The sequence below is a fragment of the Pinus tabuliformis genome, chromosome 9 (genome assembly GCF_031772625.1).
Source record: "Pinus tabuliformis cultivar Carrire ecotype Pingquan chromosome 9, CPIR1, whole genome shotgun sequence".
NCBI classification, from domain to species: Eukaryota; Viridiplantae; Streptophyta; class Pinopsida; order Pinales; family Pinaceae; genus Pinus; species Pinus tabuliformis.
The window spans coordinates 1,665,694,946-1,665,713,481 of record NC_142307.1 but is presented as its reverse complement, the minus strand read 5'-3'; positions in this window follow the sequence as shown (position 1 = coordinate 1,665,713,481).

Here is an 18,536-nt window from a genome sequence, read left to right as displayed (position 1 = left end):
TGAAATCATTCATCTAGTAGTTATAAACTTCATCAAACGTAGGTCCAAAAATTACAAGTTCTCATTTATATAGGATGTAAGCGTGCACATAACCAAATTAACATGAGGTGAAATCCATGTCTTAATCTAAAATACATCAACAAATAGGCTTTGGATGGCCTCTAGAATCCAAAAAATCACGCTACAATAGATAACTACATATCGTCAAAATAATTGTCTATCTTGGGATCTTTGTCATTAATATCACCCTCTAAGCATTAACATAAGATAGAAAAAATGTAGCATGTTATGTCAAGATTTCATTTGAGTGCAAGGTACATTTCTAGAAGGGTCATGATAAAGGAGTTTAACAACCAATGTCACTATCATCAAGGCACATAAAGAGCTTGGTTCTCTTCATCAAATATGAGTCTTCATCAAATATGAGTTTCACACCCTAGTACATGAAAAAATCCAATGGAAACATTGTGATCTCCCCAATCCTGAAATCCTCAAAAAACTAATAAGTCTGTTGGATTTTAAGTGAGATCTAAAATTCTACTTTCTCCATATGAAATCGAATTAGGTCAGAACTACTCTCAAACATCCTGAGTCATTTCATGGTAATGTTAAAAAATTAAGAGGAATGATGAAAATGAAAGATAAAGGAGATTGTCACTTTTACTTTAAGAATTTAACATTACCATGAATTGCATGTCAATACTAGGGCCATAGGTTTGAATATTAGGCTATTGTGGACCTAATATTACCATAGTTTTTTCTTTCTCCCTCCCACAATACTCTTGGACCTCTATTTTTCTAGCCCACTTATTTTTTGCCTCCACGTGGCCAATGTATTGTATAAACAATATCTTATAATACATGTATTGTTATACAAAATATAAAATCCCTTTACACCCTATTATATGCTCAATATATTATTTCATTTTTCCTCATTTATTATCTCAAAATATGAACACACATAATATGGTATTGCTTTTTCAGTGAAGCCCTCGTGATTCAATGGTCGACCCTACAAAGCCAGAGTCTGGAACAGGCTGGACACAATATTTTGAGTATTCACTGAGATTGAAAATACCCTTTCAAGCTCTTCAAATAATCAATCAAATCTTGTCTTCCAATCTCTAATTTAGGTGGACAACTTGGGGTTGTGGAGGGAACAACAACTGAGACACCATGGTTGTTGCTTGGCACAAATGATCAAGTCATTGGCCTCTCAAAGGGCATGGTGCATTATTTCAAACATTTTTGGATGGGCCCAAGGAGAATTCTTCGTTTTTCTTGGAATTGAATTGAATTTTGATATGGCATAAGAAAATACCCATATGGGTGAATTCAGTATCAAGATCACCAAGCACATTGGTTAGATATGGGAAATTTTTCTCTTATTGTTTGTTTCAATGCTCAAAATTGCTATTACGTGAATGAATTTTCTTCTTAAGTTGTTTTTCCACAACTATATGTCATTTGAAGACAACAGTGAAATATTTATTTCAACTTATCTCTAGCAACGTAAAATAGAAAACATCTTCACATTACCTGCGGGCCAACTGTCCAAAATCATCTTTACCCTCATCTTCCTCCTAAGGGGAACTAGAAGATGGTGTTTGAGAGCTAGAAACCATAAGTCGTTATGGTAAAGGAGACCTTGAGGCTATAACATCATGTTTTACAAGCATGCTTTGTAGTTCATCATTTAATAAAAGTCCTTTCCAAAGAAGCTCGTCATGTGTATGGTAATAATCAATAATATATTGTCAATAAATCAAATTAAATATTCCCACAAACACACTTAAAGAACTAAAAAAAATTATACAGTGTCTAAAGACACATATATTTATAAGCCTGCCTCTTAATAGAATTTCCATGTACTATAGTTATTTTAAATAAATGAAAAATATATCATACTCATTTCATGGACGTGAATGTAAAGAGAAAAAAACAAAAAATAAGGAATTCAGAATAAGACTAGCTTTTGCAAGAAGTTGAGATTGATGTCAAACAAATATTTAAATGGGTGTGCCATAAAACATAGTACTCATGACATGATCATGGACCTAAATCCACTTTATAATACAAAGGCCATTTTCATTCCAGATTATAACTCTATATGGAGTTGACATTAATAACAGAAGCAAATAATATTATTAAAAAGTAATAACTAATGGTAGAATATGCTCATATAGTCTGAAAAAGTTCAATTCAATGTTGATGGTGCACAAAGATTAAAAGTAAATAAACTCAAATCTTAACTGATAATGCACTATGTGATATAAATTTTGAATCGAGCCAACATATAATCGCTCCACCTCAACCTAGACCCACTAGTGCTAAAAAATAGAGATGTACTAACACCAATGCAGGTGCATATGAGCAGATTCAATGGTTGACCCTATGAAGCTAGAGTCCAGAACAGGTTGGACACAATCTGTTGAGTATTCACTGAGATTTAAAATACCCTTTCAAGATCTTCAAATAATCAATCAAGTCTTGTCTTCCAATCTCTAATTTAGGTGGACAACATGGGGTTGTCAACGGAACAACAACCGAGACACCATGGTTGTTGCTTGGCACAAATGATCAAGTCATCAGCCTCTCAAAGGGTGTGGTGCACTCTTTCAAACATTTTTGGATGGGCCTCAGTATCTTAAGTTCATACAAAAAAATAACTGATATCATGGGAAATTAGAAATTGAGATATCCTCTCCCTTTGAAACCAATGTAAAATGTATATGCTTCTTGCTATTTAGAGTCATATTAATCCTAAAATTAAATATCTTAATATGACGCTACAAGACTACTTTAGTGTAATATATATGCATTCGATTAAATTTTCCTTGGGGTTTGAGATAAAAATTTAAAATCAAATTCCCCTAAAACCTTAATATTTCAGGTTGCGAAAGATTTAGATCTTCTATGCTAAACAATTGGATCAGTGCCAATGAACAAGACACAAGCACAATACACAACATGTAATACCTAAGGTTTATATCTTCTATGCTAGAGAATTGGATCAGTGTCAATGAACATGACACAAGCACAATACACAACACATTATACCCAAAACCCTCAGGTTAAACAAAGACACTTCAAAATATACAACAAAATAACCATGGGTTAAACTAATACATAGAAATTGAAACTCAAAAATAGGGCTATGAGAAGTCATGCAAAAGGTCAGTGAGGCTTGAAATGAAATGCAGGTAAACTAGTTAAGTTAGAGTCAGAGACATGTCTAGATAGACATATTGAAGAAATGAAGGAAACATTGAATCTAAGTGAAATGGTGGACACATCAAAGTTGAAATTCTTGTGGATGAATCAGAGCCGTAAATCCAATAAAAATGGCTAAAACAACATGTTTAAACTAATCAAACATGGTGTAGAGATACAGGGCCACGATGTAGGGATTTGTTGTAATGATTTGAACAATACAAATGCCGATGACCTCTTACTTTATTTCATTCATTTCTTAGCAACATCGACAACCTCTTTGATTCTTTAATTCATTAGCCTTTCATTCATTCGTGGTAAAGAGTGTTAAATAATATACAATGCACAAAAAAATATGAAGTAATGAATTGGAATTATTTCTATCAGCAGAACATAGATGAACAAAAATACTGAAATTTTCTAATTAAATATAATTTAACTCACCATTTCTAAGAAATAATTCATCTCCATGAACCAAAAACTACTATACCAAAAATGCACAAATTAAATACGTAACAGGTTAAAACCAAACACAAGACTATGAGAAATCATGCAAAAATCCAGGGATGCTTGGCATGGCGATAAACTGGTTAAGCTAGAGATGTGCACAGGTGGATTGAAACAATGAAGGGGAAATTAATTTAATAGAAATGGTGAACACATTAGTTTTAAATTATTGAATACATCAAAATACATCAAATTATTTCCATATTGTTATGAGAATAAAAAATTATGAATCCAAAAAATAAAGAGTTACAGAATATCACAAATTCTTCCATCTTTAAAAGAGAAATTCTTCAATTAAAAACTATTCTTGGTCTTCTCAAGCTATCTGCCACCTGTGGAGTTGAATGCCTTGATTTCCTCTTGAAAACTCCTTCAAATGTTGCTAGAAAAATTCGCTCATGAATTTGTCCCATGAAAACTGGGTCGATTTATTTTGTGCCACAAAATATCATATGAAACTCGATCCTATGTTCAACTCATCATTGATATTCTGTGAATTCATAGTTGCCTGCTCATTTGACTACCTTCAATCTACTGGAGCATTTAAGAAAAATTTACCACTTAGACTGTGAGTTGTTGATTTCATCCTCCCAGAAATCTGGATCTTATATTAAAACCCCTGAGATGTGCTCATAAAATTCCTGAAAGTATCGATATGAATCTTACTACCAGACAACATGGCACTTATCAATTGTATCCATATATTTCAATGGTTAAGAATACTCTTCCCCTAAAAACTATTTTGTTTTTGTATATTTGAAAAGAGCGTTCCTAAGTGTGTATGATTATGAAAGAGACAACCCTAATTCAAATATTTATTTCTCATTCTATACCACACAAAAATTGTTGTCCATGGACTTAAAATCAATGCACAATGATCTTTACAGTAAAATAGACATGGAAGTTTTGAACAGGATCAATGGCAATGAAGATGACACAAGAAAAATACACAACACGTGATACCCAAAATGGTGAATACATTAGTTTGAAATGATTGAGGGAGCAAGGCATGTTCTCTTCACACATAACAATCCACCCTTGAACAAGTAGAAATCAGAGAGGTTGAATATTTCACTGACCTGATAAAATGGACAATGTGTTGAGTAATAATGGAGTGCACAAAATCCATTGCTAGAAATGATACAAAGGATAAAACATTCTTGAGGAAAACCATATTTTAGTACATACCCCAAGAAAAACAATATATAAAAGTTAGTAAAGAAACATATGGAATTAAAGAAGTATTAAATTAACTAAAAAAAAAGGATTTATACCTAATATGGTAGAGTTGTGTTTTTTAACAACCCTCCCCCCCATTTATTGATTTCATAGTTAATATTCTATTAATAAATGGGGTCCCTTTATAAAAAATCCTCCAAGAAAAACTTACCACTTAAGCGCTTTCTTTTTATTTTTTTAGAAATAAATTAAGGTATCAAGTCAAATCCCTTTAAGACTACCAATACTCGCTTTTATCGCATCCCGCTAGACCAAGTGTGTCAAAGATTAATTAACAACCAGTATCCGCGAATTGTGATGGAAAGGATCACCATATTTAACTTAGGATATCATTACACTTTCCATTTAAAAGCTAAGACTTAAGGCATTTGTTGTAAATTGAAATGCCTATCGCAATCACATATCGGCTTTTATAAAAGACGAAACTCACAAATCCTATCATAATATTCGAACTACGATATTATGGTAGAGTGAGCCAATACTTATCGCATTGTGACAATTTACTTAAAATCCAATCTTGTGAACTACAAAAGTTTGTGAAGTGTGATAGAACCCGGACCTGAAAAAAAGAAATGTTATAAACTATAAGTTAAGTCCGACACTTAGTAGAAAGGCACATTATAAAGTAATTATTCATTTAGGAAAAATATGTTCTATACAATGAAAGGTATGTCACTCACCTCACATCTCGAAGAATAATAAATAACTCCAGAAAAATGCACGACGGAAAATGCGATATCATGATTTGTAATATTGGAATAATCTTATCGCAATCGCATAATTGGCATTTCACACTTTCAACTTTCCAGCTCAAAATTCTTTCCCTTCCCATTTGTGATACGTAGTTTAAATGAGTAGTAAAGGCAATGATAAGAGATCTTAGTGCATATTTCATAAGTTTAATGGAAATTATGTTAAGAGTGGCTCGACATGATTTGATATCTTTTCATATGAATTTTGAATAAAATCTCCTTTCTTGTCACCTTTCAAGGTTAAATTTCTCATTTAATTCTCACTATCATTCTTGTTGTGCATTTACCTGATAACTTCCATTGCTCTATTTTAGGAAACCTCCATAGAAAACAAAATGAGAAAGAATGGAAAAGAAGAGAAAGGCAACTGCATCTAAGAAATCAGACATGCTACCACTTTTGTTTGATACAACATGCAGGAAGGACGATGGAACCACGACATGGGAAGCCATGTATAACCTGTTAGAAGAAGAGCAGCCCAGGCCACTGATAACAAAGGCCACGGTTAATGCTCATGAGTCATCTGACACCTCCTGCTTTAAGACAACTTGTTCATTCTTACACCAAATAGCTACGAGACCAAAGATAATACCATACATAGATATGGTGAAATGGGTAATCGATGAGGTAGAGATCTCAAACAAAAATTTCAAGAATAAAAGGCAACAGATCATGGGGCATTTCTCACCAGACAATCTATGCCTAATGTACCATCTACTAGAGCCTCAAAAGCTCTATAACAAAGAGTTCCTTTAGCATTTCACAAAATAGAACGAGGACATGTTCGACGTTACACAGACCAGAGATCAAGTGGAGGAAAACTCAAACCGGACAAAGTTGGTATGTGCTTAATAGCATCCATCTCCCCCCCTCAAAGTTTCACAGTAGCAATGATGTGTAGGTTACTTAGTAGACCCAATAGAACCAAATTTTCCATGGAATGGATCTCGTTAATAGATGCAGCAGTTAATGCAAAAATTATGAACTGGGGTCATATTTTATTAAACAATTTAGCAAAGGCCATTATGGAGTATAGAAAGAAGAGAAATGTTTCTGCAAGGATTTTTCCGCCTTTATTTATGACTTCTTTTGCTATTGACGCAATTTGGATTAGTTCTCAGTTTCCAAATAGGAGATGTAAGTGGACTGTACAGAACCTGCTCCCCATCCATATATACCATAAAATTTTGTGGGAATCCAAATTCTACCACCAATTTTATAAAATATGTCAGGGTGTTATGCTGCCTATTCACAAAGAAATTTTTGATAGAACAACCCCTAGGTATTCTAAAGAGTCCGAAGTAGATATCTTGCCAGTAGCCAGATTGTTTGGCGAAGAGACATTCATCTACATTAGAGTTTTTGTAAGCATTGCTTCTTCACATGTCCTCCCATATTATCTCCCCAACAAGTTGTTAGCCAGAGAAATAGCTTACCAGACAACAGGGGAGGGCAGTTTAATGCTCAGAGGTTCCTATACCAATATGAGTCACAATTTTGAATGACTAAGGTGTAACCTTGTAATATTGTACATACCTTTGTTTTCTGCAAATTTTTTCCATATTAAAAAATAAAGAAATGTAAAGAGGGTATCTCCTAAAAGAATAATCAAAGGACAAAAGAATAACAAAAGGTCAAAAAGGAAAGACATATGAACCCCAAAAGACAAAAATAGACCATGAAAGTGTGCAAGTCAAAATGCCATTGCTATTTAATTTTATGCATAACAATGATTGTGTGCAGCTTGTTACTCATGCCACAATCGATGGTAATCAAACTGTTTAATCTTCATTATACCATGCTTTGAAATTTATGTTTATAGTTAGTGAATAAAATCTGACTAAATTGTGTAATCTTGGTAGATCATTAGATAGGTAGAGTAAATGAAAGGAGCTCATCAGTTTAATCTGAGACCTTGGATGAGATATGGTTAGAATTAGATAGTTTCCTTTGTAAAAGGAAAGAAAAATATTGATAAGGGTTTTCTAACCTAAATTTACCCAAATAAAATGAAGAAAAAAATGCTAGGATGAGTAAATGTGTAAGTAGTACAAAGATTGCAGAAATATCATGTGATTACACAAAAGCATTTATGTCATGGTTTTAAATTCATCTTTCAAATGAGCATAAGCAGTAAACAAAGAAAAGAAAATGGTTCACAATATGGTTTATTTAACATCCCCTCATTCATTTCACCACTTTACTTCATTAATTTCCCATAAATAAGTTCTCATACTTAAATCCTACAAGTCAAAAAAGCTCAGAGCATTTCTCTGACTTTTGGAGGGACCGAACCCTCGGCTAAATGACTTCAGGGGACAAGTGCTAGAACCCCCTTCATGAAAACACATTCCTCCTTCATTTCCCCTCATTTCCCTTATAAAATCACACTTTCCTATGGTTGACATCATTTACCTAGGAAAGGTGGGAAACCCCTTGTAAAATCCTTTAACACAAAAGACCCACCAAAAGTCTTTTTCCTAAGTATAAATCTAAACACGCAATTGCATATACTTTACCACTTTTTTACTTAGGAAAACCCACTCCACCATCATTTTCATACTAATTAACTAATTCTATTATATAAATCCATTATAACCATTTTCCCACAAATAATTAAAACCCTATATAGAATATCCCAACCCTTAGTTTTAATAAAAACTAATATAAATTACCCCTTATCCCGATATAATTTCACTTAATTTACCTAACCCCAGTAAAAGTTAATTTAATCCCACATTGTCTTCACCAAAATCCCTAATCCCTCGTTAAAGCCCAGCCCAATCACTTTACCTTGGATTAGGCCCTAAACTAATCCCGGACCACCATAATTAAATCCCTGGGCCCCCCATCAACCCCTGTCATTTTCCCCCATGCGGCTTTGCCTCCCAACTACCATTGATCTTCCCTCGCCCACATCCAAAAGTGCACAATCATATTGGCCATGCCCGATGAATGAACAATAACTGCCTGATAAAGTGGTTTTGCTCCCAGTCCCCGATGTTACATGTCAAATGATGTATGACATCGGGTGACCCCTTGTTATAGACATTCTTGTGCCTTACAGCTCTAAGCATGAAATGTCCATAAACCAAGGGCTCCTAAGTCCCTAAAAGTGTTGTTCCAACCCCTAAAGGAACAAGGTCAACAAATTACAGCTTCTCCCAGAAGTTCTCCACCAGAAACTGCTCAGAATAAGTCAAATCAGGATCATTTCAGCTGCTCCACTAGCCAAGTGTGTTGCATAGCACCTAAGTCCACTAGCTAGGTGCGTTGCAACGCACCTAAATGCACTACCAGGGTGCGTTGAGCGGGAAATGACAAATGGCAGTGTCATTCCGTGAGGTGGAGAGACAATGGAAGCTTCTAGAATCTTTCCCAATGACACTTGCCTCATTGAATTCGACCAAGGATGAGTAAGAGGCTTTCAGTCTCCAAGTGGAAGCAAGAAATGACAGAGAGAAGCCACTAATCAAATCATGAGCTGACTCATCCTCCTTGCATACATCTATATATGGATCCCTCATCCCAGAGATCCAGAGGCTATAATTTTGCACATTGTAAGGAATTGTTGTTGGTTTTGAAATACATATTAGAGAATTGGGTGATCTATGCTTTGTTGGGGGTGAAGAAGGGACTTCTTTGCTGGGAGGTTGATGCTGGGTCAGGAATCATCGGTTGTAACTCCTCCTAGATCTTCTTGTATATCAATAAAACTATTTGAGTTTCTTCTCCATGCTTGTGTTTCATTGATGCTTGTTACATTTATATGGTTAACTTAAATCTGATCCTAAGTTATTTATGAATATAAACCCATGTCTTTGTATAGTTTCCTTCTTCTATGATCTTACAGGTACTTGGTGAAGCTGTGCAAGTAAGGGAGCAGGTAGCTGGAAGCTGTCAAAGAGGAGAGAGATTGGATCAAAGGACTAGCGTAAGACACGGGTTGGTTCATCCTATTCCTCTTTGTTTATAGTTCATAAAGAAGAATACAAAAGTAGTTTTCTCTATTTGTTTCTAAGGTAGCTGTCACACCTTAGTGGGATAGAGTAGTTCTAAATAGACACTTTTCCCGATAACAAAATGGCGACTGCGCTGGGGATCATGTCTAATTAGTTTTTTTGTGTTTCTCTTGTTGTTTGTTTCATAAACTTATAAGTAGCAATCGAACTGCATTTGCCATTAACAAATGCAAAGTATACACCTGCTGCTTTAGTCCATTCACTGGATCTGTTTATGATTTGAACAGCTGATTCATAGACTAGCTGATTGCCCTTGTGATAGCTCTTAGACCCCCCTTATATCTACCTCTGATTGTGCATTACTGATTGCTTTTACTCGGCCAAAAACCAAAGATTAAACTACAAACCGTGACCCAGAACCCGGATAGAATTCTCGTTTTTGCCGCAGCGTAGGCTCTATGAAGAGGTTCTGCATTTCAACGCACTTCCCGAGAGGGCTACCTGCGCTGCAATGCAATTTCTCTATGTAACAGGTGCGCTAATCAGCCTAGCCCTGTGCAGTTGAGGTTCTTTGCTTCATTCTATTAGTTTTGTCTCTGATTTTTGCAGCCTGAGATTAGTATATGACTGTTTCAGACCCCTTTTACTTACTAATATTCCGCCTCATTTGTACAAAAGAACTGTAGATGTTTTTATGTGTTTGTTGAGCCGTTTATAGTTTTCTATTGCAAAAGTATAATAGTCGTAATGTCGTCCTTTCATTTAGATCTGTCGCAAGTGTTGATTTCGATCATAGGAGAAAGTTTGTTTGTTGTTGATGGTCGATTATGCTTTTAATTTTTCCTTTGGTTTGAATTTGTGACTTTCTAGTGTCGAAACGAGTATTTATTTCAAAATCATAAAGTGTCGTAATCATCTCTACCTTTTGATTTCGAAAAGAAGCTTGTTTGTATTTGTCACTTGAAAACAAATTCAAATTTGTACATCAACTTTCTTTTTAGGCATCAATATTAAGAAAGTGAAAAACAAATGCATGCATGTGCATTTGCATATTGACAGTATGTTTGGCTTGATTTAGGAAAGTGAATTTACAGTGTGCTCTTTGCTCTTTGCGAAAAGATTGTGTCTTTCTTTTCCCCTAGTAGCTAGGATTTTCATTGCTGAAAAGAGATAAAAGTTTGTTTATCATCTTTAGATTGCATTTTAGGAATTACATCTACATCTCGTGGTGAACCCAAAAGGAAAACTTCATAAGAAAGATCAACTTAAAATAAATTCAATGAACCTAACAACGCTTTGGAACTTAACGCACAACATTTAGAGGTTTAGGCTAGAGACGTATTCTGGCGTCGTAAAGCCTGGTAACTGTTGTCCTCATTGATGGTTGGGTGATTCCTCCACTTTGAGACGATAAGTGCTAGTACGGACTTGTGCTCCCACGTATCGTCGAGTATATATTGGGAGACCCCTATAGGCTTAAATCCTTTATCCAGAGGAAGTCGTGTCGGCCGCCCTACTGATCGCAATGCACCGAACACAGCATTCGGGAAGATTGACTGCCGTACCGTAAAAAGTATCCTGCAGTTTTGCGATTGGTTTGGTACTCCCTCTACCTAGAACTCCAGAGCAGTCCCTTTCGTTCCTTTTCAGACTCCTTAACGGAAAAGGTCCATCTGAGCACTTGTCACTTCAGGCTCATTAAAAATCAAAGGAGACTAGAGTCATCTTTTGTTATTTCTCAACTCTTAAAAACTGAAAAAAACAAGTTGTGTCAAGGCGTGTTAAAATTTATTTTAAACGGAATTTTCATACCCCTTTCCTACGTTGATCTTAGGTTGAGAAAATGGAGCCTACCAACCAAGGAATTCCCCTTGGTGGAAATCCTAGTCCCTTCTCCTCTTGGGGAGATGTTGGTGCGCCCCATATGGCCACATTGTCACTTCCAGGACTGACAATTGGTTTGCTTGTATGGCTCTTCTCAACCTCTGTCGTTCAGAACACCACCATTCCTGAACAATCGAATCAGCAAATAGACGAGTCCAAAGTTGCCCACCAGCCTTCTACTTCCTCAAATTCTTCCTCTCCTCCTTCCTCTTCGCTTGATTGAACTGGTAAAGCTAAAAGCCATGTTCCTAAGGAGAAGAAGGAAAAGAAGAAGAAAGAGAAGAAGAAAAAGGAGCCAAAGGCGAATGGGGAAAAACGAGTGTCGTCTAACATAAATCCACACACTGCACCGACCAGGCCTAAATCGCCATGTGTCATTTGCAAAGGAGACCACTTTCACAGAGATTGTCCTTGCATCCCCCGGATACTAAGGGACTGGTCTCCTCGTTTGCACAACCCGGTGTCGTCAACCTCTGGTGATCATGTTGAAAGCATACTGTCAACTAGTGAAAGTGAAGCCCCAGGAAAAAAAGGGAAAGCTAGATTTCCTTGTAAACTGTGCGAAGGCAATCACGCCGTCCACCGTTGTCCCTTATTAAACGAAGCTAAAAGAGTTTTGGATGATCGTCCGGTTTCACCGTTACGACTTCCTCTTGGATATAAAAAAACTCTTGCCAAGTTCATCACTAGTTGAGAATCCAACTGGCCCGCTCAGGTGGTCGGCTGAAGCGCCTATCATTGAAGATTAACCATCTGGATCCATACCAGACGAAAGTCAAAAGGTCGAGGCGGCAGTTGACCCGGTCTTGCCTTAAGAGGTTTCATCTTCAGATGATACAGTCACTGAAGAGAACAAGGATGACACCGTCCAAATTCTCTTCATAAACACAGACTCCGACGAACATGGGGGCAATCTACCCATTCCTTTACCGCAGGAAGGAAGTTCGTCAGAGCCATACCCGGCCGTCTATTCGGTCCCACCTCCAAGCAACCTAGTTGTCTCCTTCGACTGGAATCAACTAGGTAGACCTCGTTTACCAGCAAGTGTACCATTCTGAATTATCGTTCAAATATATAGAATGGTCATGGCTGGTACCATCATAGATGAGGGGGCTTCTGCGAGTATCCTTTCCTCTACTGCTTGGAAAGCACTTGGTTCGCCATCGCTTTTGCCTGAGATGAGAAATCTGACAGGCTTTGATAAAGGAACCAGTCGACCTTTAGGGATCCTTCCCGATGTGTGATAACATTGAGAAGGAAGACAGTTCGCATGAACCTAATGGTAGTTCAAGGACCCTTGGATTATAACCTACTCCTTGGACGAGACTATATTTATTGCATGGGAGCCATTGTCTCCTCGCTCCTTAGAGTAATGTGTTTTCTGCACGAAGGAAGAGTGGTCAAGCTCGTGGACCAGCTTTCATTTCCCGGATCACGCATAGCAAATAGTCATATACCGTCCCTAAATGGTATTTTCACGCAAGAAATGTCTCAATCTCCAGTCCTTCCTCCCGATGAGCGCGAGTAATTCGAAGGGATATGACTGAAACCCAAGGGGCATGCGTCCTGGTCTGCTTCGGCAGGAAAACTTCAGGTATAGGATAGGTTTCCGCAGGAAAATATTCCTAGTCTGTACCCCCGTCTGTGATTGGAAGAGGGGGTTATTCTAGTACAGGATTCTATTGTCAAAGTTATGTAAGTGGGCGAGCACCGCCACTCACCTTTGTTTATCTCGGTAGACATCGCCGAAGAAATGTTTTGTTTGCGCCGTGAATAGAACAATCTTTGGGTAGCCTGTAAGAGGTAGTACCCTTCCTGATAAAACGAATGTTTTGTCAGCTCGAATAGAGGGTGACCTTGAAACTCTGTTTTATACCTGGCGGCATGCAAACCTTTTAGAGTGCAAGTGATGGGCGACTATTTATTTTTTAAATTTTTAGGACCTCTAACCCTTTAAACTCATAGGATTAGTCGTCACCTAACTTGAATAAAGAAAGGATGTGGGGCAAAACTCTAAAAATTGCCATTTTTATATGAGACATTCTTATCATATGACTGGATTAATCGAGTAGTGTTACCGCAAGGTTCAAGCTCGTTAAAAAATAAACCCGCACCGAGCAAATGTTTCCACCCGCTTTTAAGCACGTTAAAAAATGAACTATTCCCTGGTAAATAACCACCGTGAATGTAGCACTTCAGCGATTAAAGCCTTGGTCGTGTTTGCACCGTCACCTCCACTTTTCCATTGGCCGATCATTCACCTCCATTTGATTGTTTACCCATTTTGAGGAATAGCTGCGAAGAGTGATTTCACTAGCCATCCTTGTGACACTGCTGTGATTGGAAAATTCCTAACCTTACCTGGAATCAGCTGCTACCCATTGTATCACTCGTTCCTCAAAAGACGAGTCTTCTTTAAGCTCTTTTCTGACTCGTAAAATATGAAAAGATTGCCGAGTTCTGGCCTTCCATCTCGTTAAAGCGACAGGAAGTGCTATCCATCCTCTAGATTTTAATCTTTTTGGACCTGAGGGATTATTGCACAAAAAGATCGAGCGCTTGTTTTGTTCGGCTCGTTAAAGCGATCGAAAATTCATCCCTTCTGTATTGTTTTATACTTTTTTAGAGTTAAGGGATTAGATGACGAAAAAGGAATTTTGGAGTTACCTTTACGTACCTTTTCAGACTCTCTAAAAATGAAAAGGACCGAGTTATCTTTGTCGTTAGACTCGTTAAAAAGGATAATAGCGACAAACTTGTCTTTAGACGAGAACGAGTTTCACTATCACTAGGCTCGTTAAAACATAGCGATGGGTTTGCCCGAAGGGCAAATTATAGAACAAGCATATGTTATCCTCCTCAAGCTTGACAAAAATAAAGAGGTACTGGTTAGCAATGACTGGGGAAAAATTGGGGAGAAAACTCAAAGAATCTTTATTGGTAGCAAGTCGTTCTTGAACATGACACTTCCACTCCGTGCCCGAGTTGGGTTAGGTTGTTTCATTCACTGGTCACATCGCCATGGTCTCGCCATACCATCCACATTTGGGGTTAATGCTACCAATCCATCACATAAGTGTCGCCGACATGTTCAAGAGAAGTCATCCAGAAAGGCCACCTGTGTCCCGCCCACTACCATACATTATACTCCATTCTTTCATGACCGCCACCCTGAACCATATATCATCAGATCGTTTTCACCTCCATCAAAATCATTTGCTCCATTCCATGTCATTGATGTGGGATTCATTAAGGCCCTCCTATGACGGATCACTTATTGTCAACATCAGCTCATTATCCAAGAAGTTGGTCTAGGAACACCCCATTTAGTACTTTGAAGCTTGCATGCCTCAATGGCAAGTTTCTCACTTCCGGCGACAGGTTTACATCAATGACCTTCGACCGAAAGATTTTGCATGGTGTTCGACGCCAAGTCCTTTATTCACACCACGTGAATTGTACTGCAGTACCTTGAGGATCATTATCATTATCAGTGATTCCTCTCGCGCTTGTTAACAGTTTACATCATTGACTGGTAATCAAGCGAATGTCTTTCCATGTTCGACTTCAAAACATTTCTCACATGGATCGACTTGTACTTCGAGTGAAGATCAGACGAGATTGAAGACCCCGAATCTAGTTTCATCCATCCGGGCTGCGATATATATTCAGGAAAATAAAGACATTGAAATGTACAGCATAACAGCACAGATAATCATCCTACCAAAAGGATGATGGCTCTATCAGAATCATCAGTCTACCATCAGACGATTGTCTGTCCTATGTACATGAAAATGAATTTATAAAGCTGAGCATGGGAATTCCCGCCTCAGCTAGATCATGAAAACACTATGAAGATAATGTATTATAGTGTATCTTATTACAGGTCTCCTCCCAGCATTGAAAGAACTTTGGATCCTCCTAATAAAGCATTTCACCCGATAAACGGCCTCATACTTTAGAGGGCAACTGTTATAGACATTTTTGTGCCTTACAGCTCTAAGCATGAAATGTCCATAAACCAAGGGCTCCTAATTCCCTAAAAGTGTTGTTCCAACCCCTAAAGGAACAAGGTCAACAAATTACAGCTTCTCCCAGAAGTTCTCCACCAGAAACTGCTCAGAATAAGTCAAATCAGGATCATTTCAGCTGCTCCACTAGCCAAGTGCGTTGCATAGCACCTAAGTCCATTAGCTAGGTGCATTGCAACGCACCTAAATGCACTACCAGGGTGCGTTGAGCGGGAAATGACAAATGGCAGTGTCATTCTGCGAGGTGGAGAGACAATGGAAGCTTCCAGAATCTTTCCCAATGACACTTGCCTCACTGAATTCGACCAAGGATGAGTAAGAGGCTTTCAGTCTCCAAGTGGAAGCAAGAACTGACAGAGAGAAGCCACTAATCAAATCATGAGCTGACTCATCCTCCTTGCATACATCTATATATGGATCCCTCATCCCAGAGATCCAGAGGCTGGAATTTTGCACATTGTAAGGAATTGCTGTTGGTTTTGAAATACATATCAGAGAATTGGGTGATCTATGCTTTGTTGGGGGTGAAGAAGGGACTTCTTTGCTGGGAGGTTGATGCTGGGTCAGGAATCATCGGTTGTAACTCCTCTTGGATCTTCTTGTATATCAATAAAACTATTTGAGTTTCTTCTCCATGCTTGTGTTTCATTGATGCTTGTTACATTTGTATGGTTAACTTAAATCTGATCCTAAGTTATTTATGAATATAAACCCATGTCTTTGTATAGTTTCCTTCTTCTGTGATCTTATAGGTACTTGGTGAAGCTGGGCAAGTAAGGGAGCAGGTAGCTGGAAGCTATCAAAGAGGAGAGAGATTGGATCGAAGGACTAGTGTAAGACACAGGTTGGTTCATCCTATTCCTCTTTGTTTATAGTTCATAAAGAAGAATACAAAAGTAGTTTTCTCTGTTTGTTTCTAAGGTAGCTGTCACACCTTAGTGGGATAGAGTAGTTCTAAATAGACACTTTTCCCGATAACACCCCTCTTGAGTACCGCTCGCACTACAAAAGTGGTACGATAGCCCTCCAAAACTGCTTCCCCCACTTAATCAAAAAACCATCACTATTCATTCGAAAGTGAACCCACCAAAAATGAATTGTTTTCTCTGTTAGAGTCGGTCTGGTCATCCCTCCGTCAAAGATCAAATCTCTTTTTGCATTTCATTTTTAGGTGTCTCGCTCATTTCACTCAGTTGCATTCTGCTAGGGGCATGCCATAAACTCTATCAGAAGGGCTTTTGTCATTTATCCCTCTCATGCTTTGCACTGCTGGCTCAGGTCTATTCATCAAAATAAAGTTTTCATGTCTTTTGACCAGCAAGAGTTATTTTCAGTCACTAGGTCTAGGGTTTCACAAAATGTGTCTTCATAATGTCCAATAAAGTCAGCAGGCCAGAGGGAGGTTCTTTCAAATTTGTTGTTTAAAGATTTTCATCGTCATATGGATGGATTATGACTTTTCTTCAAAACTCTGTTTTGAAGACAAGTTGACATTTCGTTTTTCTTGTAATAATTTTCAAAAAAATTCAGTTCTTGAATTCTTCAAGCACAACCCTGGTCTCCTTTTTCCAGCTCTCATGTCAGCTATTCCTGCAAAAAATTGCCAAGAATTTCATCATTCCAACCAAAAAATCAAGGAGGAAACAAAAGGATAGAGTTGTATTAATTGTGGAAATGTGCCAATTTCAAAACATTACAAAAATGGGTTTTGAAGAACCAAAAATCAAATCAATGTCTTTATAAAGGTTTTGCCATGAAGATCAATGTCATTCTACATGCCAAGGTCAAAGAGAATAATTTCAAAGTGAATTGGGTTAGCAAGTGTGTGTTTTGGGGTCAAATTGCTTACAACTAGCCGGCGCGACACACAGAACAGGTGGCGCGGTGCACTGGGAGCACGCGGCGCACTGGGTTCTTGGCGCAGCGCATACAGTCCACAGCCCGAATTTGCTTGAAATTTCTCCAAGTTGCTCATTCCTTGCGTGGATTTGACATGTAGAGCCTTCTTCTTGATGTTGCATCAAATTTTGTGATAAGTGGTGGTGGTTTATGGGTGATAACAGTCGAAACAAAAATCCAAACCCTCCCTCTAAATTGCCTTTAAAGGAAGATTGTTGTGGGTTATTAAATCTTTGATTTGTCACCAAGGACTCTCCTCCTTCATATTTCTCCCTTGTTTCATCATTTCCTATCCCCCCACTGAGCTCATCAATCCTACATTTTCTTTCCTACATTCAAATCCCAAAACCCCAAAACCCTAGCCCTTATAAAATATCCTAACTGTATACATAAAACCCCTCTAATGTCCCTCCTTTCCCTAATAAAATTTATTCTAATATTCCCTAATCCCTTATTGTTTCCCCTTCCTAACATTCACTTGTTGCATTTTTTTCCCCTTGGTGGCAGAATCCAACTATATTGCATTACAACACAGTAGTTTCATACATCATTAAAGAGCAGTCCAAGCATAGTCCATATACAGCAGCATCTTTTCTTCAAGGTATTTTGTACAGCAGTCATGGCATCTAAGCATTCATCGAACTATGAAGTGGAAACCCAAAGTGACTCACCCTTGGAAGAACAGGCATCCCGGAGGCCTCATAAAGGTGGCAGACATGTTAGAGAAGAACCAACCACCCTTACAGAATTGTAGGCCTGCCCTCTTGCCATGTTTTGTTTTCAGCATCAGTCATGCTATGAGTTTCGTCAAAAGGTGGCTAGTGTTCAATTTGATCATGAGTTGGCTCATCTTTTTGTGCTACACTTACATGGAGATCAAGCTACCTTATTTGGTGTCACCTTCATGCTTACACCAGAATCTATCTCATTAGCAACCGGTATACCAAACATTGGTGAACCATGGCACAAGAAACAGAAGATTGACTGGCAGCATTATGAGCCATACATTAAAACCAGTTTCTTGAGGCAGCTCAAGAGAGTTTTCCCAT